General features: G+C 37.0%; 1 protein-coding gene across 5 annotated transcripts in view; it reads left to right on the top strand.

Annotated features, from left to right (window-relative positions):
- Positions 1–26,162, top strand: part of LOC129719469 (WD repeat-containing protein 47) — a 183,239-nt gene that overhangs the window by 98,326 nt on the left and 58,751 nt on the right. Inside the window, exon 1 of one of the 5 annotated variants that reach the window (XM_055670817.1) lies at positions 22,867–23,324. The exons of the other annotated variants lie outside the window; for them this stretch is intronic. The gene's annotated coding sequence lies outside the window, so the exon portion shown is untranslated. Of the gene's footprint in view, positions 1–22,866; positions 23,325–26,162 lie in introns of those variants that run through there. 5 annotated transcript variants of the gene reach the window in all.

The raw sequence follows: 26,162 nt of genomic DNA, 5'->3' as shown, positions 1-26,162 counted from the left end.
AAATTGAATAAATTTGCAGGTAAACCAACTCTCGAGCAAGCGACATATAATTGACCGTGGGAAAAACAAGGTGATCCTAAATCTACTCTAAATCTCTTCAATGGATTGTCCCTGTGATTTACTTTTAGTAATAGAAAATGCAATTCTAACACCTTCGCCTTTTCCTGTTAAAATTGTAGCTTCAATTATATTTTTGAGCATCTTTCTAACATATAGCCTTGTTGCGTTGCAAAATTTCGGGGGGTCGAGATACCTTTGACCTAAACATGTTAGTATAAATATGTGTATAGGTCATGGTATTTCATATAAGCTTATTTAAAATATACATAATTAATTTACCTTAGTGACATGCATCTAAAAAGAAGAATATTTCAAACATGCATAGATCTCATTTGTTGGTGTCGATTTCGAAATAATGGGAAGCGTCTGACGGAAATCTCCACAAAGTACTACAAAAACTCCTCCCATCAAGTGTTTTCTCTGAGATCCTTCAGTGTAGTGTCTAGAGCATCTAGGGCTTTTCTATGAGCCACTGTGCATTTATCCCAACTTATTATTATTTAAGCAAGCTTTCCAGAAAATGTAAGTCATTATATAGGATTCAAAAATTGACGCCGGAAATGAATATTTGGATTCAGGACGTCATTTCGATACCGAAAATATACATATTACAGAGCATATAAACTTGTTTGTCGCAAAATTCTGAAACCGGAAATCGCAGTCTTGAATTTAAAAAAATGTCGTTGAACTTTTATTTCTGGTTTCTAAGGGTCATCCTGGTTCCGGAAATACCAATGCTGGGAGGTTTGTAAACGTTTTTCACAGTTTTGTACTGCTTCCCAGAAATCAGAAGGAACATCTTTGTTTCAGAAAAAAATCAGACATCATATTCCGGACCCTGAACATCAACATCTGGCCATCGCCGATCGAGGACATGAAAGCTATCGTACTCATTCAATAAGTCTCCATAATACACTATCAATTAAGACCCCCGCCCTCTTTGATAGTTACACCTCCCCCTTTTCGACATAATGTTCCGGTCTCTGGAAATCAATTTCCGGCCTCCAGACATGACCAAAGGACCGAAAAATCTCGTATTCATGCAACAAGTTCCCATAATGCATGAAAAAAAATAATTTTCTTATCATTTAGGACCTCCTCCTCCTCTGTGGGTTGAACATCCCTCTTCCCAATATTTCTATAACCACCTCCTTTGTACAAAGAACACATATGCCAAGTTTAGTTGAAATCGGTTCAGGCATTCGAGAGTTATGCTGGAACATACATACTACCCGGACGAACACATACGATTCGCATAGATTCTCTAGGATTCCTCACATTGGATTCGTGAGCGTCCTTGACAAGGATTCCTGAAAAAAGAATGCTCGGGAATGCCCTGTATATGGCTCCAGGATTCTTGAATAAGAATCGTGAGTGGGTATCCTCCGGATCGCGTTTGCGATTCCTTTCACGATGATTCCGTCACCGAGTTAAAGGTATCCTGGGGATTCTTACTCAGGATTCTCTGCGTGTTAGTAAGGGTAGGGTGGGGAAAAGTGATCGATTTTCCAGAACTAAGTTTTTTTGGTTCCTTTTGGGATCCCAAACAACCCTAAACTTACCTTAGGACTATTGGTTTTGTCTCCGCTTGGCGCATTGCATTTCAAATTTGTATGAAAATTCATATGCAAAAACCTACTTTTTTGCATTTACCTTTCTAGAGAGCTCAACAATGCTCTAATAACGCACTACATTATGTTGAAGTATAGTATTTTAGATGCCTAACAACATTGCAGAAGACACTGAAGAGCTAGAATGTCCCTAAGAAGAGCTATAGCTGTTCAAAGTTGTCGATTTAAATGCAGAAAATCTTGTTTTCTGCCAACATTACCAATGTACCGGCGTCAGTAGGATTCCCATCAGAAGTAACCTGTCGTAACGAGCTTATACACTCAGCTAGACCAAGCAAATAAATTTAGGTCAATATTCTAGACGTAAATAGAATCTACAACGTGTTTCAGAGGCTACTTCTGATGGAAATCTGACTGACGCCGGTACACTGGAAGTGTTGGCAGAAAAAATGATTTGCAACATAAATTTCGACAACCTCAACTTTGAACAGCTCTAGTATTTTTTGGCACATCCCAGCTCTTTAGTGTGCTCGGCCAAGTTGTTAGGCACCAAAAAACCTACCATTTGAAGTGATGAAACCTATGGTTTGAGGCATTTTGAGCTCTTTAGAATGGAAAATGCAAAAAAGTTGGTTTGGGGCCCCAAATAGAACAAAAAAACTTGGTTCTGGCTTTCTGCTATCATGTTTCGTTTTTTCCATATAACGATACCCAACCCTAATACATACATACATACATAAAGAACTTGCCTTTTATATAAAAAGATTGTTTTGTATGTATTTGAAAGTTACATGAGACTCAGAGATTAATTTTCAACAAACAACAAAATGTAAAATGATTCTTTGTTAGGTGCATATATTCAAACAGAGCTGAAAACAAGGAGAAATATCAGGTGAAACTCTCAGTGTCAGCCTTAATCACTACCTTTCAACTCTAGCACAGCCGACACTAAAGGATGAAAACGATGTGACTTTGTAAACGATTTGTTGTTGTTTTGTTCGCTCGAGTGTACAACGACCCGCCCACCGAAAGTATAACTTTCAGTAGTCACAAATAAAAGCTAGCAATCAGAAATTTAGTCTTCATTGTCTATCCGATCACTCTTGCAAGAGGATGATTTATTGGGAACTGGAGCAAGCAAAGGTGCGGTAAATTACAGCGCAGCAGGCGGCGATAGCAGACGAACTAACAGAGAAAATCGGCAGACCGCGGACCGGTGGTTGTAGATCACCTTTCACAGCGCTGGCTTTTGGACCTCCTCCGTTTCAAAAAAATGTACAATTTTTGGTGTAGATACTGAAAATTTAAAATCTTGCTTTTTGGTCTTTGGATTGACCATTATCATAATCAAACAAGGTTTAAACATTTTGGGACGGTTTTCTTGGCATATTTTCAGCTCAAACAAGCTTATTTTATGCGCATCCACCCATCATTGCAGCGCATCCCCTGCGTTAAAAAGACTTTAGTGTTTTCCGTAACGGCTAGCAGTTAGACGGATGAATTCAGCCAACCAAATTGAAGCCCAGCATGAGATTAACGGCATTTTGCTATTTCTCACGACAAAACGAAACATTTGTTTGCCGTTTTCAACGCACCCTGTGTAACATATACCGGGTATATCGTATGTTGTATGGGAAAAAAGTCACCAGAATTTAAAAAAACAGCATAACGGGTGAAACCGGCACGAGATGACCGGTACTATTTTGTCTTTCCTCCTTTCAGCTGCTAACACCTAGCGCTGTCGTGAAATTAACATCAACACAAACATGCATTTTTGCAAGGTTTTTTCCGCTAGCAGCAGCATTTTGTAAAACAGAAAATTCAACTAACCGCTTCTATTATAAAACTGCGAGGCACCAAAAGGTACCAGTTGCCGATTATTCTCGTTTACTGGTAGTCCGTTCAGAATTCCAGCCATTTTAGTATTTTGCAGTAGCTATTTATTACTAACAGCCACCAGCATCACGGGTGAAACCGGCACGAGATGACCGGTACTATTTTGTTTTTCCTCCTTTTAGCTGCTAACACCGAGCGTCCGTATGTATCCGGTACGGTTTAATAATGAAACTGATGGGGTGAAATGTTCGAACAATACGTTTTATACCAAGGCTTCGTCAGATAATTAGAAAGAAGGAGGGGCTACATAGATGATGGAATGGTAGAGACAAATGTTTCTTGAAAGCTGCGCCGGCCGCTGTCGTAATATTAACACCAACAAAAACATGCATTTTTGCAAGGTTTTTTCCGCTAGCAGCAGCATTTGGTAAAACAGAAAATTCAATTAGCCGCTTCTGTACCAAAATTTCGAGGCACCAAAAGGTGCCAGTTGCCGATTATAGTTTCCTGGTTAGTCCGTCCAGAATTCCAGCCATTTAAGTGTTTTGCAGTAGCCATTTACTACTAAAGCCACCAGCATAACGGGTGAAACCGGCACGAGATGACCGGTACTATTTTGTATTTCCTCCTTTCAGCTGCTATCACCTAGCGTCCGCATGTCACTGGTGCGGTTTTGGAATCAGAATGATGGGGCGCCGGCCGCTGTCGTAAAATTAACACCAACAAAAAGATGCATATTTGCAAGGTTTTTTCCGCTAGCAGCAGCATAAACATCGGAAACAGAAAGTGACAACAACAATAACAACAAAGTCAGATCGATTGTATCCGTTAGTGTCGACTGTGCTTGGGAAGAGAGGTAGTGATTGGCTGCGCGGTATGATTTAGACAATCTATATTAATTACCAATTTTTCAATAGTGTATCTCAAACAATAGTTTGTTTTTGTTACATAAATTTAACCGTAAAAGAATTTCTGATCGATTGATGCCAAAACCTCGAAAACCTGATTATAGATGACTGCAAAATAAGCGCTCAAAACCTAACCACTTTTCTCTGGTTTTCCCTGGTTGAATTACTAGATTTTCAAATTCAGGGGCCTAACTTCGATATAGACGTTAGTCAACGTCAAAATGTTCATCTTCTCACAAAAATACCCTGTGCAAAATGTCAACAGAGGGGCCAAAGTTTGATTTTTAGTAATCCGGAAAATCACCCAAGGATTTTTTTTAAATGATACCAGATCTCGACGTTTCATGCATTTTTAGGCCATCTGGAATATTTTTTTTTTTTATTTTCCCCCCTTTGATTTTCGGATTTCTAGAAGCTTAATTTCAATCGCTTTGTACTATCCCATATAAGGTCCCACTCAAATAAAATGGTGTTGAAGCCAAAAACGGAAGCACAAGACTTGGTAATAGATAATACGTTCCCTGTAAAAACGCTATTTTATGTTTTTTTTTACCGCAGCAAACATATAATACCGTTTTTACAAGTGACGCATCAAGTCTTGCGCCTTCGAAAATTCGAAGTGGTGGTTCGAAGGGCTTTAACACTGTTTGCCTTAAGCCAAAATTTTGCTGAGGGTGTTTTTTTCGGGCATATGAACATTTAGTATGGCGTTTTTCAAAATGGGCTTTTTAGTTGTCAATCTAACATTTACCCTATGTAACATATTCACCCTGTATATCATACAATAAAGTGATTTTTTAAGCGGAGGTTACGTAGCGCGTAAATAATCGCATTAATCGCGAAAAACTGCATAAATTTTTGAAATCCGCATGAAAAAAAATTAATTTGCTGAAGGTTTTTAATCATTTCTGCTATTCAGGAGAAAAAATCAATATTAGTGTTATTTCCACTCATAAATCGAGCTGAAAATCAATAAAAATATGAAAAGGTTAGGCCGAATCAGTAAATATTCGGTAATTGGATTAAGTAAACTTATTGGACACTGTAAATAAAAAATGAAAAACCATTAAAACATGCCGCGTAAAAAACAAAATGTCAGGGAAGTCTGTGTAAAAAAACACACGTAAATTCCGAAATCGAAGTAGAAAAGACACGTGAAAAAACGTTGGTATATTACTGAATGGCATACCTTAGATTTCTAATTAACATAATTCCATCTATTTCGATATTCAATATTTAATCGCATTTAGCGGGAAACAATTATATTTCAAGGGCTTTTAGCGCCACTTTTTCTTAATCTCCTAAAATAAATTTAAAACTGCGATCACCCATTTCAGCTAGAGCTAATGCGTTTCGTAACAGCTTTAGGTAAGCTCTGGCTTCGAACCCAGCGTGCTTGGTCAGCTTTCCTGCGCTGGATATTTTTTTCATACATAACGTTTATTTGACATGGCACAATATTGAACTTGGATATTTTACCATATGCTTGTTGACACGGTGACACATTTTATAAGAAACTAAAGCAGGTATTAGACGACGCAAATATTTGCTATTTTTGGTACGATTTTCATTTGCACATAATAAAATCTGTATTAAAAAATAGCAAATATTTGCTTCGTCTAATACCTGCTTAATGTAACATTTGCTTGTATACCTACATATAGTGTGCAGCGCAGTCCGTCCCTTTTTTTGAATTCCTTCATTTTATCCCCTACGCCGCGCTGCCTGTTTCTCGCGTTAGTCCTTTCTGTAGGTATTTAAGACAATCACAAGCAGGGTTTTACCATATCGACGGTAAATTTGTTTAGTTTTAGTTTTTTTTTTGTTTTGAATAATAGTCATGTTTATAAACCCTAGAAAGATAGTCTGCGTCAATTTGACTCCTCGCTGTTAGTGACATTGCCCTCTTCTCTTTCAAATGGTGTGAATCCGTTCTCATTTTTCAAGAAACTGAATTCTGTTATTTGTTATGTATCGTTGTGTTGATACCGTAATGATGGGATAGCTCCAAACGGCTAAAACACAAACGGCCGAATAAGTACAGTGACGTTTCGATTGTACCAAGATCAATTACTTATTTATTTCATGTTATTTTCGTGCGCATGTGTTGATATATGTTCATATGTGTGTGAATGTAAAGTTTTGAATGTTCGGTATAGTTGTGCTGTTGGCTACCAAAAATTTGTTACTAAGAATGGAAGAGAAATGCACCAGAAATTATAGAAATCGTGTAAATCTATTTTAACAAATAATAAGTTCGAATGAAAGAGGCTGGGTTTCACCGCTAGATGGATAATTTAGGGTTTCATTTGAATCACCATCAATTATCGATGATTTTTCGGCCTTTCGAATGTTTCGGCCGTTTGTTATTTCGCCCGTTTGAAATTCGGCCGTTTGTGATTCGGCCGTTTGTGATTCGGCCGTTTGTGATTCGGCCGTTTGTGATTCGGCCGTTTGTGATTCGGCCGTTTGTGATTCGGCCGTTTGTGATTCGGCCGTTTGTGATTCGGCCGTTTGTGATTCGGCCGTTCGTGTTTCGGCCGTTTGTAGGTAAACCCGTAATGATCACTCTATATTAAATTTTAAATAAAAAGTTGCTTTTCAAATGATTTAAAATTCATGCATTAATTTATCGCTAGAATAAGATTATCTTTCCAAGGTTAAATTATTATTTCTTTGTACATTTCAAGAGCAAACTTTATATCACATCGCTATTTCGTCCAATCAAATTTACAAGTTGAAATGTCTGGTCATGGCAAAAAAGACAGTAGTCAAGGGAAAGTTCTCTTCATCTCGCGCTGGGCTTTGATTCCCGATATCGAATTCATCGTCTAATGTGTAATGAAAATTATGCGTGTTTGTGCTGGAGTATCTGGTGGCTGTAATGTAGTACTTTGCTGCAGGAATGTGGGAATTGGTGGAGAATGCTGCTAGAGATAATTAAACGAGAATCATCCCGCGTCATCTGCAGTTGACAATCCACAATGACGTGGAATTGAACAAGCTTTTATACAGCGTCACTATTGTTCGAATAACCAAGGTTTTCTGCCCCCGAAGAAAATGGGAAAGAAAGCGTAATTCGATTTATTCCCAGTTTTTTTTTTAATTGAAACCAACCGTCATTTTGAAGGGCGACCACATGTTTTTGCCTTTAATTGAGATTTGACATAACATTTTCTTCGAGCGTCATTTAGTTTAACCCACGCTGTGGGTACACTACCTACAACTGTGTTCCAAATACCTTCAACATTATTTTGAAATGACTTCAAGTCAATTATGCAACGTTCCTCTTCAAGGTAACCAATCATACAGTAGAAAAGAGAGTTGAAAGAGAATTATTACTGAAATATACCGCTTCACAGCATCAAAAATTACATTGATGTAAGGGGCCATCCACGTGGACAGCTCTGGGGGGAGGGTCCGTGTAATGTCCACGGTCTATACAAAATTTTGAGAATTTATATGGCCAGATGTCCACACTACAAAACTTGTTCTGTACTTTACTGAATAATTTAACTGTTAACTTGTCGGATATTGAAAAAAAAAATACAGTTTTAATTTAATCGTACGAGTCATTTTTTGCATGAAAATTGGTGATTATGTTGCATAGAAACTCCATGACTGAGAAACATGATTGAGTAAACCGGCGTTTTCGTGTTCAAAGCTGCTTGTCTCATAAACATTAACATGTCGGATATTGTACTTGTTGTCTGAAAAAAAAAACACAGTTTTAATCTAAATGTACGAGTCATTTTTTTAATGAAAATTGATGATTATGTTACATGACTGAGAAACATGATTGAGAAAACCGGCTCTTTTTGTGCTTCAAAGCTGCTAATTGTAGCTACATTGTTTATTGTAAACATATTACATTCCTTTAAGCAGTTTGATCGACTGAGTTGCTCAATATAAAACACAACAGTGAGGCATAACTGTGGGAGAACGGTACTATCAAAGAAGCCGCGCTACATTTTGCACGCTAAGACTACCTTGTGCGCAAGTTGCATGCAATAAAGCACGATGGTAGAGCAGTGAAGCGCTCTATCGAACCAGGTAAACTTACTCGCTGTTTCCATAAGCTGGGTTGTTTACCGGAACATTTCAGCGGGTTATGATCTTGTTTAACTGTTACTGACCTTGAAAGTGTAGACTTGAAAAATTAAAAATTACCCATATGCTTATACTAAGCAATTTTAGTAATTCTTTTGTGGATTCGAGACAAACAGGTTCGGTTGACCTATTTCCTCGGAAATTATTCGACCGTAGAATTTCGTGGTCGAAACTGCGTGTTCCGGGTACGCGGCACAAAGTGGTGGCGCGAAAAAATGGGCGCTTCCGGTTTAATTACACTTCTCTCACGTTGAGCTTCTCCTAATTTTGTTTCATTTTCAGAGCATGTATGTAAGTAATTTGTGCTCAATTAATTTTTTTCTGCGCCGGGGATTCCGCCAAGTATGAGCAACGGGTTTTGGGAGATTGTGTTTTTGAAACAAAAATGGAAGGTGTAAAAATTTTTACGGTTTATAATTGATGGGAGATACGTTATGGTTACACTTTTGTGTTATTTCCAGAACATTCCGGTTACGTATGATGATTCGATCGTCGAATGGAAAATGAAAATGGGTATGGTATATTCGAACCCCCCAATCTGTTAAATTATTAGTTGAGTGCACTTGAAATCAGCTTATGCATTCATGAGCAACATTAGGTAATCGGGATTTTTCGTTGAAGATGGGGCCCTCAAATAAACGAAACTGAAATATTATATCACACTACGAGCACTCTTGCCTGCGTGCGTATTAGTTCGGCTGCATTATGATGCATAGCATTTATGCTAAGAAAATGACGCGGAGGCCTCGCAGCTGCTTAATTTACTCGAGCCACAACGACGGCGGGAAAACTGCAATTTTTAGTTTTCGCATCCCAAAAGGCCACTCGGTCATTATGTCGGTCGGTCGACTGGTGGAATGCATAATAAATCAACACTGGACCTTTGTAATTCAGGCCACTTATTTTCTTAAGCTTTCCGCGGTCATTCCAACCACGTTGAAAATGACAATTAAAATATTTGATTAAGTAACTGCCGTTGTGATGATGGGCAACTGTTGCGAAATATCATTTCAGAGGAATTATTTTCATGCAACGGTCCGTTGCAGAGCATGGCCGAGCTTGGATGAGTTTGGTATTCCGACGAAAAGAAGATACGAAGAACCTTCGGTAGTTGGGTTCGCAAGCGGAGAGTGTAAAAAACAATGAAAACCTTTATCAAATTCCAGCGTGTGCAGGAAGCGGTTTCTGCGGCTTTGGACATAACAGAGCTTGTGGTGGCCCATCAACTGTGCCCCACCAAGCGCAGACCGTTGGGTCAAAAAAAAAAAAACAACATCAATTATGAGCCGTTCGTTTCGAGTGGGCATGTTTTAACCAGTCGGTTAAGTGTGTCAAGATTTTAGTAAAAAACTTGCGATAATAGTTTACTGTTTGCAACAATTCGACTCAAAAACTAAACGGTAAGAATCTGAAAAAGGGATTTTGTAAAAAATCAATCAAAACTGAATTAAAAAATTATCGATAAAAGGAGATAAAGTCAAATTAGACGAAAAAAACCTGTATAGTAAAAATCACGACATTACGATAGCAAAAAGGAAATAAATTGAAATACAAATAAAAAAAACTAGATAGTAACTGAACAAAAATAAACAGAATAGTTTCGGAAACATCAAAAACCAAATAAAAATAATTCAATTTCTATTTCAATTGCTTTTCAAATTATTTATTTTTTATTTTTGTGAGAAATCTTCAAGAATTTGATGAAGTTTAAGTTCATATATGATTTGGTAATTTTTAAACGCCGTAAATGCAGTACCTAAAATGCATTATTTATTTGTACGATTTGCTGAAAGTTATTTTCGGTTAATTTCTAACTGATTTCTTTCAAATCTAACAATTGATCTGATTGCTCGAGGATATGGTGTTAATGACAGCACATGCTTTATCGGAACAAGACACCCAAAAATGAGTTTCGCTCCACTACTTGTACACTGTCATTTTGGTTTTCCACAAAAGCAAAACACCGCCTGTGGCAATTAGTGCTCTAGTGGATTTGACATTGTCACACTTTCGGTTAGCTTCGCGAAAAAAAAACGCAATGTTAGCACATTGTGCTGCCCCGTGGAGGTCGACTATTGTGAATTTCGACAATCTCTTTCACGGCTTCGTTCAATTTTTGCCAATTGAAATGAAAAATGGTCGAGTTTACTCGCCGACAGATTATTACGGGGCGGTGTGTTTTGCTTTCAATGATTAATGACTGCAGAAAAGTAGTCCTCCCACGCTACGCTTCAAAAAGCGGCAGTCGTTTTGTTGAATTCGGTAAGATCATGGCTGATTCGTGTACACATGGTTCGTTCCACTGCTATCGTTATTATTAGATGTATGCTGTATGATCTAGTGATAAGTGGTCGAAATTGAATTGTACCGAGATAATTAAGTAATTATCATGATATGCATAATATACCAAAAATAGCCTCACAACTGTGATATTTTTCGACGACCGTGTTTCCCTTCCATTTAGCTTAATTTCATATCTTTCCGCATTTCGCTGCACGACCGTTTCTACGTCAATCAATTGTTTGTGTGATTTTATTTCAACTGAGCCGTCTGATTACTGCGACCGCTTTTCATTCATAGAGCAATTGGATATTGAGAAAACTAGGCCTGAAAGCAAATAATTGAATCTTGTTTTCAGAACAAAACCATGAATCATGTGGCATGAAATAGGATACATTTTGTGGAAACTGGTGAAAATATTCAGTTCACAATTTTGGATTATCTGCAGACAGCACTGATTTATCTGAATCGCGACTTTGGACTACATAAAAACACTTTCTCCAAATTAAGGCTCTACAACTACTTCAACATAGTTTCCGCATGAAACGAATGAATGCCGATACTATTAATTTATCGTAAATATATGTTGTTTTTATTGGCTCGATAATAAATAAAACCCCATGGAGAAAAAGACGGAAAAAGTTGCGCAATCGGGAATCGCGGATCGAGAAATTGCACCACAAATCAATTTATGCCTTGAGAAGCAAAGGTGACACGCCTTCGTCTTCAGGCGACGGATATTCAATGAAGCAACGTTATTTCACGAAATAGCTTCAGTCTTCCTGCCAGCGAAACTGTGTGACAGTCGAATCGACCGGTCTAGTGGTGTATGCAAGTGCAAAAATTTGCTCTGAGGTTGTATGCAAGGTTCGCCGCCCCTCGCTTTGACATTAACCAAATACGCTGCCGGGCACATTAATAACGGTGGGACCTTCCCGCGGTCAACTGTTAAAATTTTGCAGGTAAAAAAAGCGAAAGGTGCCAACGTAATAGCAATCTCGGAGGCTGAATTCGAATGAGACGAGAGCATAATTGATTCAGAAAGCCACTAGCGCCGGAAGAATAATTGGTCGTAAATGTTGGTATGGGAAATATAACCGCTCGAAGCTATATTGTTCTGCTGATGGGATCATACATATTGCCTGAATGTTTCGCGGAGCGATTCTCATGGTAACACTATTGAAGTGGCACTAAAAATTTATTCCTCAGATGTCGAATATCTCTAATATCTAATATCTATTTGTTGTGGTCCCCGTGGTTCTGTGGTTAGCGATGTCGGTCGGCTAGCTCTCCCACACGGTTGTGATATCGGGTTCGATTCCCGATCAGGTCGAGGAACTTTTCGAGCTGGAAATTTTCTCGACTCAGCACTGGGGCACGGTGTATCTTATCCTACAACATGCAAAATGTGTCGAAAACAATATCGATAACGAATTCTCTCAACTAATCTAGTTTATCGAGACCGCATTAGCCCCCAGGCTAGCGTGCGATATTGTTTTTATGTCGAATATCTCTGTATGATGTTCAATCATATTTTTTGAAGACTTTACAACTCATACAACAAATAAAAAAATTATGTTTAACAGGTCCTGTAATGCACAGAAGACCCACTATCAAGTTCTAATCTAAGCTTTGCCACTGTAACGCGCTTGAACGGCAACCTATCTTTCGGCATTTGTGCTACCCCATTTCTGCATGCGTCTGATTTTTTTTAGAGCAACCCATTTTTAAGCACCACGTGTGCACGCACTGTTCATATGCTTTGGCGCATCGAATGCCAAACCGAGAAACACAGAAACAGAGGCTCCGGGTTATAGCAAGTTACCTACTCAAGAAAACAAGCGTACAATTGGAAAACAACTGGCTTTGGCCCCCTTTTTCGTTCGCTTTATTCGGCTACCATTATTGCTATCAGCCTGGCACAGCCGGAAATTCTAATGCAGAAATTGCTTTCGACAACAGACGCAATGGGAGCACTGCTCTGAATAATATTAAAACAAGCGTTTGCTCCAGTAGAGCTTGGGTTCAAGCTTGAACGGAAAACTATTAAAATGGTGCGTCATAATTTCTTTATTATTCGACTGCATCACTCTCCAACATTGTTTAACGGAGATTCCATTTTGTTCGTAACATTGATAATTGATTTTTAACAACATGCTAATCATTTTCTTCTATCGGTTTTTATTTCAGGTAAGCTGTTGATAATCGATTAAAATTGTTTTTGCCATTTGCTAAAAACGCCGTATAAGGTAAGCTAAGTTTGTGCACTAAAAGATAAAAACCTGTGGGAAAGAAGCTGAAAGAAATTCCACTAAAGTTTTCACTGTTAACATTTTTTTTTGGTTCTGCTACCTTGGCACACTGATTCCAAAGCTGCAAAAACCTGATGAAAATTATGCTGAAAAATTGATCCTGGCACTGTAATGTCTTCAGTTGTTTCATTAAGTTACTCATTTTTGTATATAGAAATGCACTTTATTCGGCACAGTTGTGTCACATTTTATAAGAAAAAACCTTGCCGAAGAAAACACTTATATCTGGATATTTGTAAACACTTTTGTGGAGACCTCTAGAGTTTTTTTTTTCAATATTTTTTTAAAGTGATTTTCTGCAATTTTTGAATGTTTTACCATGTTGTTTGCGTCACCAAAACACACGATTTCACCGAAGGGTTCAGCTCACTGAACCCGTCCCACTCACTGGTGACATGGGGTCTTCAAATAAGCATACTTTTGTGTTTAAATGATTGAAAGTAGTGGAAAAATGAGGAAACCACTTTAATTAGTTCATATTGGTGGACCCCTCGGGCACAAAACTGTTAAACGGTTTTTTAGAAAAGTTGAATTGAGTTTGAGAGAAAAAATGCTTCAAGGTACATTTAAAAAATTGAGTGAGCATTGAGTTTGTATTACCATTCAGATCACTTTCAAAACCGAGTTTGATAGTTCTAAAACCATTTTTTGGGTCAAAATAACTTCGATCATGTTTTTGCAGCTTTGGAAACAGCGTGCTTGGATTAAATAAGTATCAGATATTAACATGTTATCTTTCAACCATATTTTCTTCAATTTTAATAATGATTATCTCACCAAAAACGTCTTTTACTGCGTTCTAAAGCTTGGACGAGCAAAAAATATGAAATTCCACAAAACCAGGCTTTTTATTCTCCTCAATATGTGGAAAGAGCAGAGTAAATATTTACCACTCATTTCTTGTCCACTTGCGTGTAGCAATTTTTTGCACCACACTTCTTTCTGCTGTGTTGTGCTGTGTTTCTGCCGCTCATGGAAAATTAATACATTTGCTACTTACACCACAGCTAAACAAAAGTGGTGAAACACTCTATTGAAAATATACAGAAGTACACCGAGGTGCGCACCAATAGGATGAATCCGAAGGCATTCCTAGAACATGCGTGACGCAAATCCGGAAATACCCATATTGGGTGGTATTTAATCATTTTCCGCTGTTATTCAGAAACCGGAAGTCACCATCTTGGATTTCAAAATGGCATTTTGATGTTATAGTCGGGCATCTGCGCTCGGAAACTCATTTATTTCAATCACCTACCTCAGAAAACAAAATCCGCGCATTGCTCTATACGGCTACAACGGGACTCGTTCAGCAGCCAACCAATTTTTTTTTCATCATTAGCGGACCACTTTTTATTTTTATCGCTAACAAAATCACTTACTTCGAATACTACAATCTTTAAAATGTTCACCTCAAATTTCGAAAGAACAAGCTTTAATTAGCAGAAATACATGAGATAAATTTTTGCAAATCCTAAATTCAACTGTATGTAGGGTAAGGAACGGCTTAAGCAGTAGCGCCTATTTTAATCGGTCGAAGAAAACAAAACCTCAAACTCCTGCATTTTGATAAATTTCGACAATTTCAATGATGGAAACGAAAACTTTGATTGTCTAGCTGTCTTACGAATATAAAAAATACCGTTAATCACAAAGAAATCAGTGAACAATTGCAATTGAAACAAATCGACCTATATTGCAGCCATTCAGGAGCCACTTCGGGTGCTGAAAAAAACGCCTGCTAAACAGATGGAAACTGCTTAAAATAGGTTCGGGGTGATTGGAATAGTGTCCTTCGATTGGTAACTTTGATTGATGATTGTTAAAGTTTGCTAACTTAGTTTTACAATCTGAAAACAAGTTCTGACAGAGAAAACGATAGCGAACAGATTGATATACTACTGTTTGAGTTTCACCCAACACATTTCGAGTATTTCGTCTGAATACACAGGCGGTTCCTAAAGCTGCTTAGAATATGTTCCCTACCCTATTATCATCTGTTTTCACTGCGTTGAAGAAAATCAAAAGTTGCCAAATCCGTTTCTGTTAATACGAAAAAATCATACTGAAAATGTTGAATTATTCCGACATAATTGACATAAATCGACAGCACTGCAGTGGTTACCTAGGTTACCAATTGTGCACGTAAACAACTACAGCGGATACCTAGGTAACTTACTACGACGGTTTGCGGCGGCTATGTTCATTCATGAAAGTGTGATTCATTCATGATTAACAGTGTGATGTATATGGGGGTCTCTTGAGATGAATAATTGAACAGTGATTTAAGTTTTGAGATGGATATGAAAGCGTTTTGAAAAATGGTTTGCTTTACAAAATTCAGCATAAATATAGCTAAGTTCACTGAATATACAATGCTTTGCAATTCCATAAGAGCACGTAAGCATAATTTGTTTATTTGTTGAATGATTTCGTGAAAATTTGGTGTTTAATTCGTGCATTATTCGTGAATATCGGCTTAATGAGATAATGGAACAAATACCCTAATTCTTAAATTTGGAATTGCTTCATATCAAGTCGTCATCAAAGTACAGTGAGTCATAGGGGTCGACCAACTGTGGTTTTGAGTTTATTAGTTTGTTGTTTATTTTGATGTCCTAGATTAGCTTGACTTAGGCAGACTGCTCTTATCAATGGTTGTTACTACGTAATCAATAAATAGTATTGCGGATCAATAGGAGAGGTAACGGTGAATCAGGATTCATCTTGATAAATGATGCGATTATATATTTAATTTATAGCCGTCTATATTCAGTCATTTCCGTTTTATTTTCTATTCAGCTGACTGATTAGGGAAGCTCAATTACCTTATTCATATTTGGTATCGGTTTAGACCAACATACAGTATGAATGCTGTTGGGCCGCGCTCAATTTTGTGTGGTTTACTTCAATAGAGTAGAACAATTCCATAGAAAAACGAGCAACCATTTTAATCATCCATTTTTAATATATTTGAAATTTTACATTGATGGTTCTATGGGAAAAAGATACCATTTTGTGCTATTGTTTTTGACGTGGGACACGTCTTTGTTTACTATACTGGAATGCATTCTGTAAAATTGGAAATGAAACGGGCAAATATTGCGTCAGATTTCAAACGCTAATAACAGCATAACCACATGATGGATAACAATAACCAATATGTTGTTGGATAGATAAAATGTATAACAATTTTGTAATGTGTTAATTATCACTCTAATTTCATTGCTAAGCGGTAAAATTGATAATAATTTCAATAACAAATTTACGCGAATAATGAACCAACTACATGCGAGCATTCCTAGCACAGACGACGTGAATGGACACCATCCGTTCCCTGTGATATTTCCTGTATCAATTTCGAAATAAAAATTGACAGAGTCTCCCCGTCCCAATAGGTCAATTCATTTTTGCTTCCATGAGCTTAGACTAATATGATGTCTCGAAGGTAAAAGTTTTCCTAAAAGTTTGAAACAATACCCATCCTTGAACAATCTCTAAACCTGCGTGTTAGGTACTGTAGAACCTAATAAAAACTGATGTCTTGAAAGAAAACATGCCAGTAAAAGCAACAGTACCAGTGGAGTATAGAACCGCAGGTCTCTCGTCGTCTATGATTGCATTGGTACTCTTCTATTCGTACTGCAGCAGTACTATTCGTATTGCAGTGGTACACTTTTGTTCGTACATTTCTATTCGTATGCAATTGAGGAAAAACTACAATGCTGCTGTTGATGGTGATTGAAAGTTTATTTCATAAATATGATTGCCATGAATTACTCAACAAGAATTGTAAATTTTTGCAACGGATATTTTTTTAATTTTATTTTCGATATTCACTAAATAATCGTGACCGGATAGTATCGAAAGAGTAAATTCCTAAATATATACATTTATAGAAGAGTAAGAACCTGCGAATGCTTGTGATTTTTTAGTTTATTTAGTAAGATTCGTACAGAATCTCTTTTTATATTTCAAAATTGTTAGATGATATATTATTATTCTAAGCTTTACCATAATAAACGTATATTTCCTGTCTTCGTAATACAGCGAATGTAGTTGCAGGCAAATGAAAAAATTGTCAAGCAAAAAATAAAAATGTAATTGTGGATTTCTACGATTTTTTGCTGGAACTTGTTAGGAATTTTGTTTAAAATATTTTCTTATGTTTTCCAATTGATGAACCTTTGTAAGGGCTTCCATATTATTTTGAAAGTAATATCCATACTATAGATTTGATTTAGTTAGAGTTAAATAAGACAAAACCATTCATTATGATAACGTAAGCATTATTGGATTTGGTTTTTGAGGATATAGAGATAATTCTGACTTTGACGCATTATGAGAAATTCTTGGTGCTTCTTCAACAAGCACGATATGCTTGTGCCTTGTTAAATACATATTTTTTTGCACAAAAAAAAAATACTAAAGGCATAATATCGCCAAATATAAATAATATTTCTTCGAGTGTTGTTGAATATATTCCAAAAATTGATTTCCAGGGGAGGCTGAAAATAAACACATTGATTCTGTCTGCAGACTCTGTATATTTTGTAACAAAAAATCCCCTAATTACAGTGTTTAGTCCCACGTCACCATTTCATACAACCCTAGGACTGTATACCTTGTAGTATTTCATCACGAGCTATGTAGAAATGCTATGCAGAAAAAGTATTGATGATAACAAATATGTTTAGAGTCAAATGGTTCATTTGATTGCTGTTACGTCTTCGGCGAAGTTTTAGATAATAATTTTGTTTTGTTATCATGTAAAATTTATATTGGAGGCTTCTTCGAAGATACTATGGGCGAAAATCACACTTTCAAAATTAATTTCTCGCTAAATTATTGCTTATCCTCAAGCAGGTTTGCAATAGCAGTATGCGGTAGCAGTGTTGCTGGGAAAATTCCATGCTGAGCCGTTCGTCGGACATTAAATCAGTTTGGAGTGAATATTTTTTTCTACAAGCATCGTAGAGCCTTACGATATTCGAAGAGTTTTTCCCAGGGAAATTTTCTACAAATATCATGTATTGATATATTTGTAGGTGCCAGCTGGACATCTCTAGAGAATAAGTTTTGAAAAAGTAGATTTTCCCATATAAAAGCGTATGGAAACTTTAAAAATCGGGCGCAAATATATAGTTCTACCGATCGATCTGAAAATTCACACATTAACACACGAAAGGGGAATGTAAGCTAACACTTTTTTTGTCCCACCCTACTGTCCAATCATGGACGTCTTCAGCAAAGTGTAGACAGTTATTTTGTCCTGCCAGAGAAAAATATACACTGTGAGACAAAACGTATTAGACAAACGTATTGAAAAAGAAAAAAAAAAGAAAACAAAAATATAATTATAAATTTAATAACAAAAAAAAATGTACACTAAGGTCGCTTTTTACTCGTTATTTTACGCGGGTTTTTTACGTGGATTCTGGGTTTAAAAAAGCGACTTTAGTGTACTTTTAATCGGCATTTTTTTAAATTAAAACTGCACATTATAAAGTAACCAAAAATAGTTAATTGAGCTTGGAGAAATAAACAATAAAAAAATAAAATTTATCAAAAAAAAAAATAATTTGTTTTTTCCAAACTTTCTTTTACAGTGTATATTTTTTCGGAAGAACAAAAGTATCATATTCAACTTTGCCGCAGATGTCACACCAATAAAGAAAATCGTTTTGACTGAAATAATATTTGTGATCATCAATACTTTTTTTACATAGCTTCTCAAAACCGAGTCGTAATTCAAAAAAAAAAAAAAAATACCAATAGCACAAATGGCATCTTTTGCTCATAAAACATCTATGCGATGTTTAAACCAAATATAAAATGATCATTGAAAAAAAAACATGAAAACTAGGACATTTTTTGTGGAATTGCTCAGTACAAAATTGTTTAACTTCCGGATTTAAGACAAAATCAAACAGGTGTGTGCGGTATTTCTGAATTGAATTGCAAAGTAATACACTACAAGTTGTGAATCCGATTAAAACCAACATACCATAGAAAGGCTGTTGGGGCCACGCACAACAGCGTGAGTTATCACATGTAATTTTTTCAACCGAGTTTAATATTAATATTTTCATCTCTCCGAACTTGGAGTGAAAGGTGAACTATTCCGGTATAAGCTGCTTCAAGAGTCGTAATAATTATTCTTTGATGTAAAGACGTACAGTTGATAGGCTTAAATTCTAATTCAAATTTTAAAATTTAAAATTGGCTGACGTTCTACGTCATATTTGATAATGCAGAATTTTGGAATTTATGATTCTTAAAGTTTTTTGTATGCCATCCTTGAATTTCGAATTGTTTGGAATTTCGGATTTACAATTCCTGAACTTGGCACTTCTGCAACTCTTGGATGCAGATTGTTTTTTATGATTCAAGAATTTTAAGTTCCTGAATTTAAAATACCTAGAAGTTTAGAAGAAGTTTGGTTCTGAATTTTGGATTAGAAATATCGTGTTTGGAATTTCCGTATTTTAAAGTCTTTCATTTTTTTTCACATATTAGTTCATCAATTTGAAAGTCATGGGATTCAAGGAAAAATGTGCCAAAAACAGTATCGATAACGAATTCTCTCCACTAATCTAGTTGATCGAGACGGCTATTAGCCCCAAGGCTAAGCGTGCGATATTGTTGTTGTTGGGATTCAAGGAAAGATCTAGAAATATCTGATCTTAGAGCTCCTAGATTTGGTATATCATATTTAGTATGTCTGACTTTACTAATTGGATTTGCAAGTATTTAAAATCCGTATTTAATATTATTATTATTTCTTTTTGGTACAGTACCGACACTCGATGAACAGAACCATTGCACGTACACAAAGGTTTAAAAATCACAGTTCTAATTTCTTGAAAAATGGAATACTCACTAAAATCTATGATGCAATGGCTTTTGAAAAGTACGATTATTTAATTACTGGCATTGCTAATTCGTGGCGGACATACCACTGACTATATAATATACTTTACGTCACACTTTGAAACTACTTCACTTTTTAATTCTACCTCTTTCACCCAACCTCGGCTACGCAATCGTTGCTTCAGATCTGTTTTCAATCGAATGGGAATTTATTTTGCATTGGAATTGCATTGCACACTTATTAATTAGATTTTATTCGATTAGTATCCGAAGACAGTGTTTTTTGCCAGAATATTGAATTTTTTAAAATACCCGGTTTCGCGTTAGTAAAAATCAAATATGGCGATACTTTTTAAACAATAAAATAAGTAGATCACTTATTCGAACAGTCGTTTTTAAAATGTAAATTTTGTACTCTTTAGTGTGTCAACAAAATATTCGTAACAATTTTAATCGATCAGATACTTTAGTTTTAACTCCCCTTTCCATATCTGCTGCTATGACTGAACGTCGAAAACCTAGTGGCTGTCAATGCTAATCCGCACTGTTGTGGTTTTCGGTTGAAGAGTTTATGCACTTGGCACGGTAAAAATAAGACGAATTTCAATTCGTCGACGTAACTGCGGGTTTTCTTTTGATGCTTTGAATGGAAAACATTGTACGGGTTTGCTGCAGATGATGCATGCGTCTTAATTGCTTCATCTTTCAGCTCTACTCGAGAGCCGATAGAGAAGAAACCGCTAGCAATTAGGTAACTACCGAACGTTGGTTGTATAACTTGGTTTGAAATTCAATTCCAAGGATGAATCTTAAGCAGTTTTTCGCACCGACCGATCGCTCGTTTGCTAAAGACAATTAGCACCGACAGCTGCTACTGTTGTCGATTTAGTGGAGCAGGAAACGGAAATCGAATCAAGTTCAATCAAGCCGGTGGTATGTTGCGCCGTGTGTGGCCTGAAAGAAGCATTTTCATTTTGCTATCAGCGCCTTGCAATGTTACGATGGTGAGTTACGGTTTAGTGATCGGTGGCTGTGGAGACAATGGCTAACACTTATCCCTAGTCACCATCGTCGAACCTGAACAACCTTCATCGAAATTAGATCATTTAATTTGGAATTTACTTTCTATTTTTTAAACAATCGGTTTAAAAAATGGCTCTATTTTTGTTCGAATTGTTGATGTCAGTCGTTAGTATTGAGATTTAGTACGACGTGCCCAAATAGGCCAATAAAAATTCGTTGAATGTAACATTAACAACCGACTCGAATCATTTTTAAAACCCTTACAATGGCCGTGATTGTATTTTTTTGGCCGTTGATTTTCCAAGTACAGGGCCGAATATAATTAAAATTGATTTTCTGCGGTATCTCCTCGCTGCCATCTAAGCATTGCGCCGTCACCCTCCTTAAGAAACCAACACGTCCATCGTTGTCTGTAGCCGAGTGAAAGTGAGTTTTGTGTAGCACAAACTGAGCGCGCAAAGTATATCGCTCTTGTACGCTAATAATTTCAGGTTGACAACACACCAATCAACCACCGAGAGCCACGCCATCTTCTCCTGCAACCCCGTTTGCCGGGCTGGATGTTGTTGAACCGTCAGTTTGGCTCGTGTTGTTGGTTTGAGTAAGTGTCTCGAGGTCTTCTAGCTTGCAAGGCACACGAAATGGAAACCGCAACACGACCATTGTGTTGGAGTGAAAATGCACTCGATCGTCAATTGGTTTTCCTCTGTGCTCCAACGAAGAGCTCCGGGTTTGGAGAGGTATGGTGATGAATCAGTTTACTGGCACAGCGAAGCGTCATTCGTGCATATAATTTGATTTCGGATTGCTATGCAACGTAGCGTACGGGGTCTGTGCCTAACGCGCTGCTTTGGCTTAGCAGTGGCTTTATTTAATTCCTTGTTTGCATTCCAGGCGCCAGGTTTTGCATAATGAAAAATGACTTTCTCTAAAACATCACTTCACGGTGATTTTTGATTTGATTCTGATTATAATTCTTCAGAATTATTATTACTTTCCCTGACGTTCGTTTTTTTCATTTTTTTCTTTGACGAGGAATCCTATAATTGAACTTGGTTAAAAGAGTAGAACAAAGGTGCTCGTGACTATGTATTGATTTAATTTGGACAAAACTTGCGGAGAATTTAAACGTCATACATGCAAACCCCGAGAATACGTGCGAATAAAAACGAATACTTTCTTTGACTTATTTTGATAAATGTTGAGACTAGTGAAATAAATTTTCCGTCCACATATTTTCGATTGAGGTCGTAGAGAAAAGTCAATGAAACTCACGAAAATAGATAATTTTCAAAGAGTAGGTACTCCTACTTTCCCTAATTATTTCGACAATCCAAATGGGACAACATAATTACCCAATTAAAATTAATTAATTACGTTGGTAATAAGTACGTTTTCTGGTTTCTTAACTTCATTTCAATAGGGAAATGATTTAGTTGCGGTTCTATTTATGACGCCAATAAGGGATATCACAATTCACAATAACGGATTTCCTATTCAGAATAGACGAATAACAAGCTTTGTGCATTACACCAGCTATAACAAATACAAAAAAAAACTACATGATTCATTCATGCCGTTGAAAATTAGGCCACTCTCTAAGCACGTAAACACTCACCAATTGTTTACTTTTTTTTGTTATTGTTTTTGTTTCTATTCAGAACACGGCTCGGCTACCGAATCGAAGTTTCTCTATGCCTCGATTAGCCCGTCTACTAGCATGTGCAGCATTTATTTGTACCCAGTTAGTGGCAGTGAAAATCCGCTGCGCTTTCCGCTGTGTTTTGCTATTTCTCACTTCTGCTTTTTATGGTATTACTCGGCAGAAAAAAAAATCACGTGAGGCTCTATCCACCGTAGTCTACCGACCGAACGCGCAGTGCTTGCAGAACACTCTAGCCTAGCGGACGCGTAACTTGCCGTTCGGTAACCCGAGCTGCCAAGTGAAATTTTCAGTCGATTTTTCCGCGCTCTTTTGTTATTGTGTTCAGTTCGCGTTCGTCGTTCGATTCTTCAAGAGGTTCACCTTTGTGCGCACTTCTGTTGTGTTCGTATTGTGTTAAGCTGTGTACGAAAATTGAACTTGTGCCTTGCAGGAACCATAACGAAACCGATAACATATGGCAAAGGGAAGAAAGATGATCTGCACACATTTTTGAGCGGGATCTCCGGAAGAGTCCGGAAAAACCTGTTGCTGGTGCAGGAACCCGCGCAGCCGGCGGGTACACCGATGTGCATTAGTGAGGTGCATGAAGAAATGAAGAAAACATAACTGTGCCCGATGTTCGATTATCTTGTGCCTTTGCGCGGTCGACTACCATATTTGTGTTTGTGTGTGTGTTTGTTTCCCGGTAATTCTTTTTCCATTCGCGAAGCATAGATTTTATAACGTTTGCACTGGATCGAGCTGCTGCGAACGATTCGCGAAAGGTGTGGGGCGGATGTGGTGCGGATGGACGGGGTGTAGTGGAATAATTATTGTGGCCACATAAAATCCTCTCTCTTGTTACAGTTAGATTTGGTTCGGATTGAGTCCATATTTGTACATTTCTTTCTCGCTCTGCTTCAATTTATTAGAGTGAAACTATCTCGCAATCTGCTAATTGACTTTTCCTTTCAAAGTTATTTCTGTTGAGGTTAGGTTGGTAGTAACCCTATGGCGGAACAATTTCGTGACAAAACAAATGAAGCTTGGTACTAACGTCTGCGTAACCGATTTAATCTCCTATAACGGTGGCCACGACTTGAGCTGCGACAGCGGAGCACTTTTAATTACATCATCGGCATCTCGAAATCACTCGAAGCCAACCTACACGTAATGGATTATTTCTGTCTCGCGAATAAATTGCATTTTGATTCGTTACGGAAGTAAATGTTGGAGCTCTACCCAAGGAGTGGCCGATACTCTGGGTGGGTTGATTTATATGGCAGGCCAGTACAAAAGATTTCAATACCCGCTACAGGCGCGTGCAACCTGTTCGCGCGAAGGTGAGGGAGAAATTTTCAATCTCCGGTAGATTATAAAGCTGGCATTGAATTTGTCCGGCACATCGGGAATCAGTTGTGTAATATGTTTAACTAGGATTTGTGGTGAAAAAGAAATGCGATGCTGGGGTTTTATTTATTTTACGAGCGAAAAACATACTGGAGGTTTTGTTTATTTTTCGGGAAAAGATCGACATGATTTACCATCATGAGCATTATCCTGATTTTCCATTGGAGTGCCGATGGGCGATGGAATGTATGGCAAAAATTTGACCTTCGAATTTAATTTGGCAGCAAGGCTCAAATAGTACGCCTTCTCGAAAAAGCCCCATGCAAAATTTTAGCTCAACCGGATATCTGGAAATGGAGCCTCAAAGAGGTCAAAGTATCATGATCGATAAAAAATATGAACAAAAACCGGCGAAATGATGTTATCGAAATCGAATATTTTGCAAATCTAATGTCTTTTCGATGCATAGAACTTCGAGATCTGATGTTGAAGCAATCTGCAAACGTTTCAGCTCAGTAACTTTCTGACACCCAAAAAGTCGATTGATTTTTTTTTCGAAACAACATCAGATTTCGACATTCCATGCATTTCCAAGACATTTGGCATCAAAGACTTTTTTTTATATATCGAAAATTTTGTTCTATCGGTCAAAAAAGTGAAGCTGTATGTCCGATTTCAAAGGCAAAGTAATCTTTCAGACCATAGCCAGGGACTTGTAATACATAGTTCCCCGTGCGAGCGGAGGAAATAACGACTATCCGGACTCAAGTCTGTTGCTAGATTGAATTTATTAAACAAATTCCACTGAAATCAAACCACTGAAACCCCGGAGAGAAATAATTTGCTTTTCCGAGTTTTGAACCCTTGGTTTTGAAAATTTTATCGCTATTCTTTTTTTTTTTGTCGCCTGCTCATTTTGTTTCCATGCGGTCTTTGTTATTTCTCCCACGAAAAACAAGGTGTCTAGTAACAACACTTTATTCTGGCAAAGAAATGTCAAGAAAATTTACTATTTTAAACTATGCAACAGAAGGTTGCCTCGAATGTCTGTCGGTCTGAAATGGCATTATGTGACTATTGGATTCTGGGAAAGAGGTTGCTGCATAATTGAGCTGAAATAGTGCATGGGGACTTTTCTCAAGCAGACAAATTTTTTTGTCTCTAAAAGTCAAAAAGTCTTTCAATTGGCATGAACAACAATCCAAATTTTCTCGGATAGACCATTGATAGCACGTGTGTTGCACGGTAAGCGGTATCGCTTATGATAGCAGGAAAACACTTCATCTCTTACGTTACGTACAACGCAGCCCGTATTGAAAATGAGTGATGTAAGCGCGCCAAAGGCATAGCAAAGCAAAGCTACATTTCGATTCGGAGCTCGACATTCTTTACAGCGAACTGTTTAGTGTCCAGGACAATTGTGGGGCTAGCGCTACGATCCTACTGACGCAATACCACAAAAAAAACTGGCAACCAATTTAATCGACCATTTCTGTTTTGGCTGAAACTTTTCATAGACGTTTCTATGGGCAAAAGATGCCATTTTGTGATATTGGTTTAATTTTTTGGCACACGACTCATTTTTGAGAAGATATTGAAAAATGCTATTTTGGGAAGGTATTGATAATCACAAATATTTTTAGGGCCAAAACGATTTGTTTGGTCGGTGTTACGTCTTCGGCAAAGTTGTAGATGATAGTTTCGTCTGTCCAGATAAAAAATTTACATTCCAAAAAACAATATTTATTTTATTGAAAAATGAAATTAAAAGAAAAATTAAGTTAAATAATTTTACTAGATAAGCTCATTTTTTAAAATCCTATTTTTTTCATAAAAACTTTTGAAAATTACCTAAACAATGCAACAGGTCCGATCATAGAGAAATTAAGACAAAAAAAGTTATACCTTTTTGAAAAAAAAATTTTTTTTTAAATTTTTTTTCAAAGAGCACATTTTTTTTAAAGGACAAAATTGTTATCTACAACTTTGGCGAAGACACTATGCCAATCATTCAAACCGTTTTGGCTGTAGAAATATTTTTATTTTCAATTGAGCACTATATGGAGAATTAAAAATATTTTTACAGTCAAAACGGTTTGTTTGATTGGCATAGTCTCTTTGGAAAAGTTGTAGATAGTTATTTTGTCCTTCCATAAAAAATGTGCCTTGTGAAAAAATATTAATTTTTTGTTTA

Source organism: Wyeomyia smithii, chromosome 2 (assembly GCF_029784165.1).
Source record: "Wyeomyia smithii strain HCP4-BCI-WySm-NY-G18 chromosome 2, ASM2978416v1, whole genome shotgun sequence".
Taxonomy (NCBI): Eukaryota; Metazoa; Arthropoda; class Insecta; order Diptera; family Culicidae; genus Wyeomyia; species Wyeomyia smithii.
Note: the sequence above shows the minus strand (reverse complement) of the source record. Positions and strands in the feature narration are given on the sequence as shown.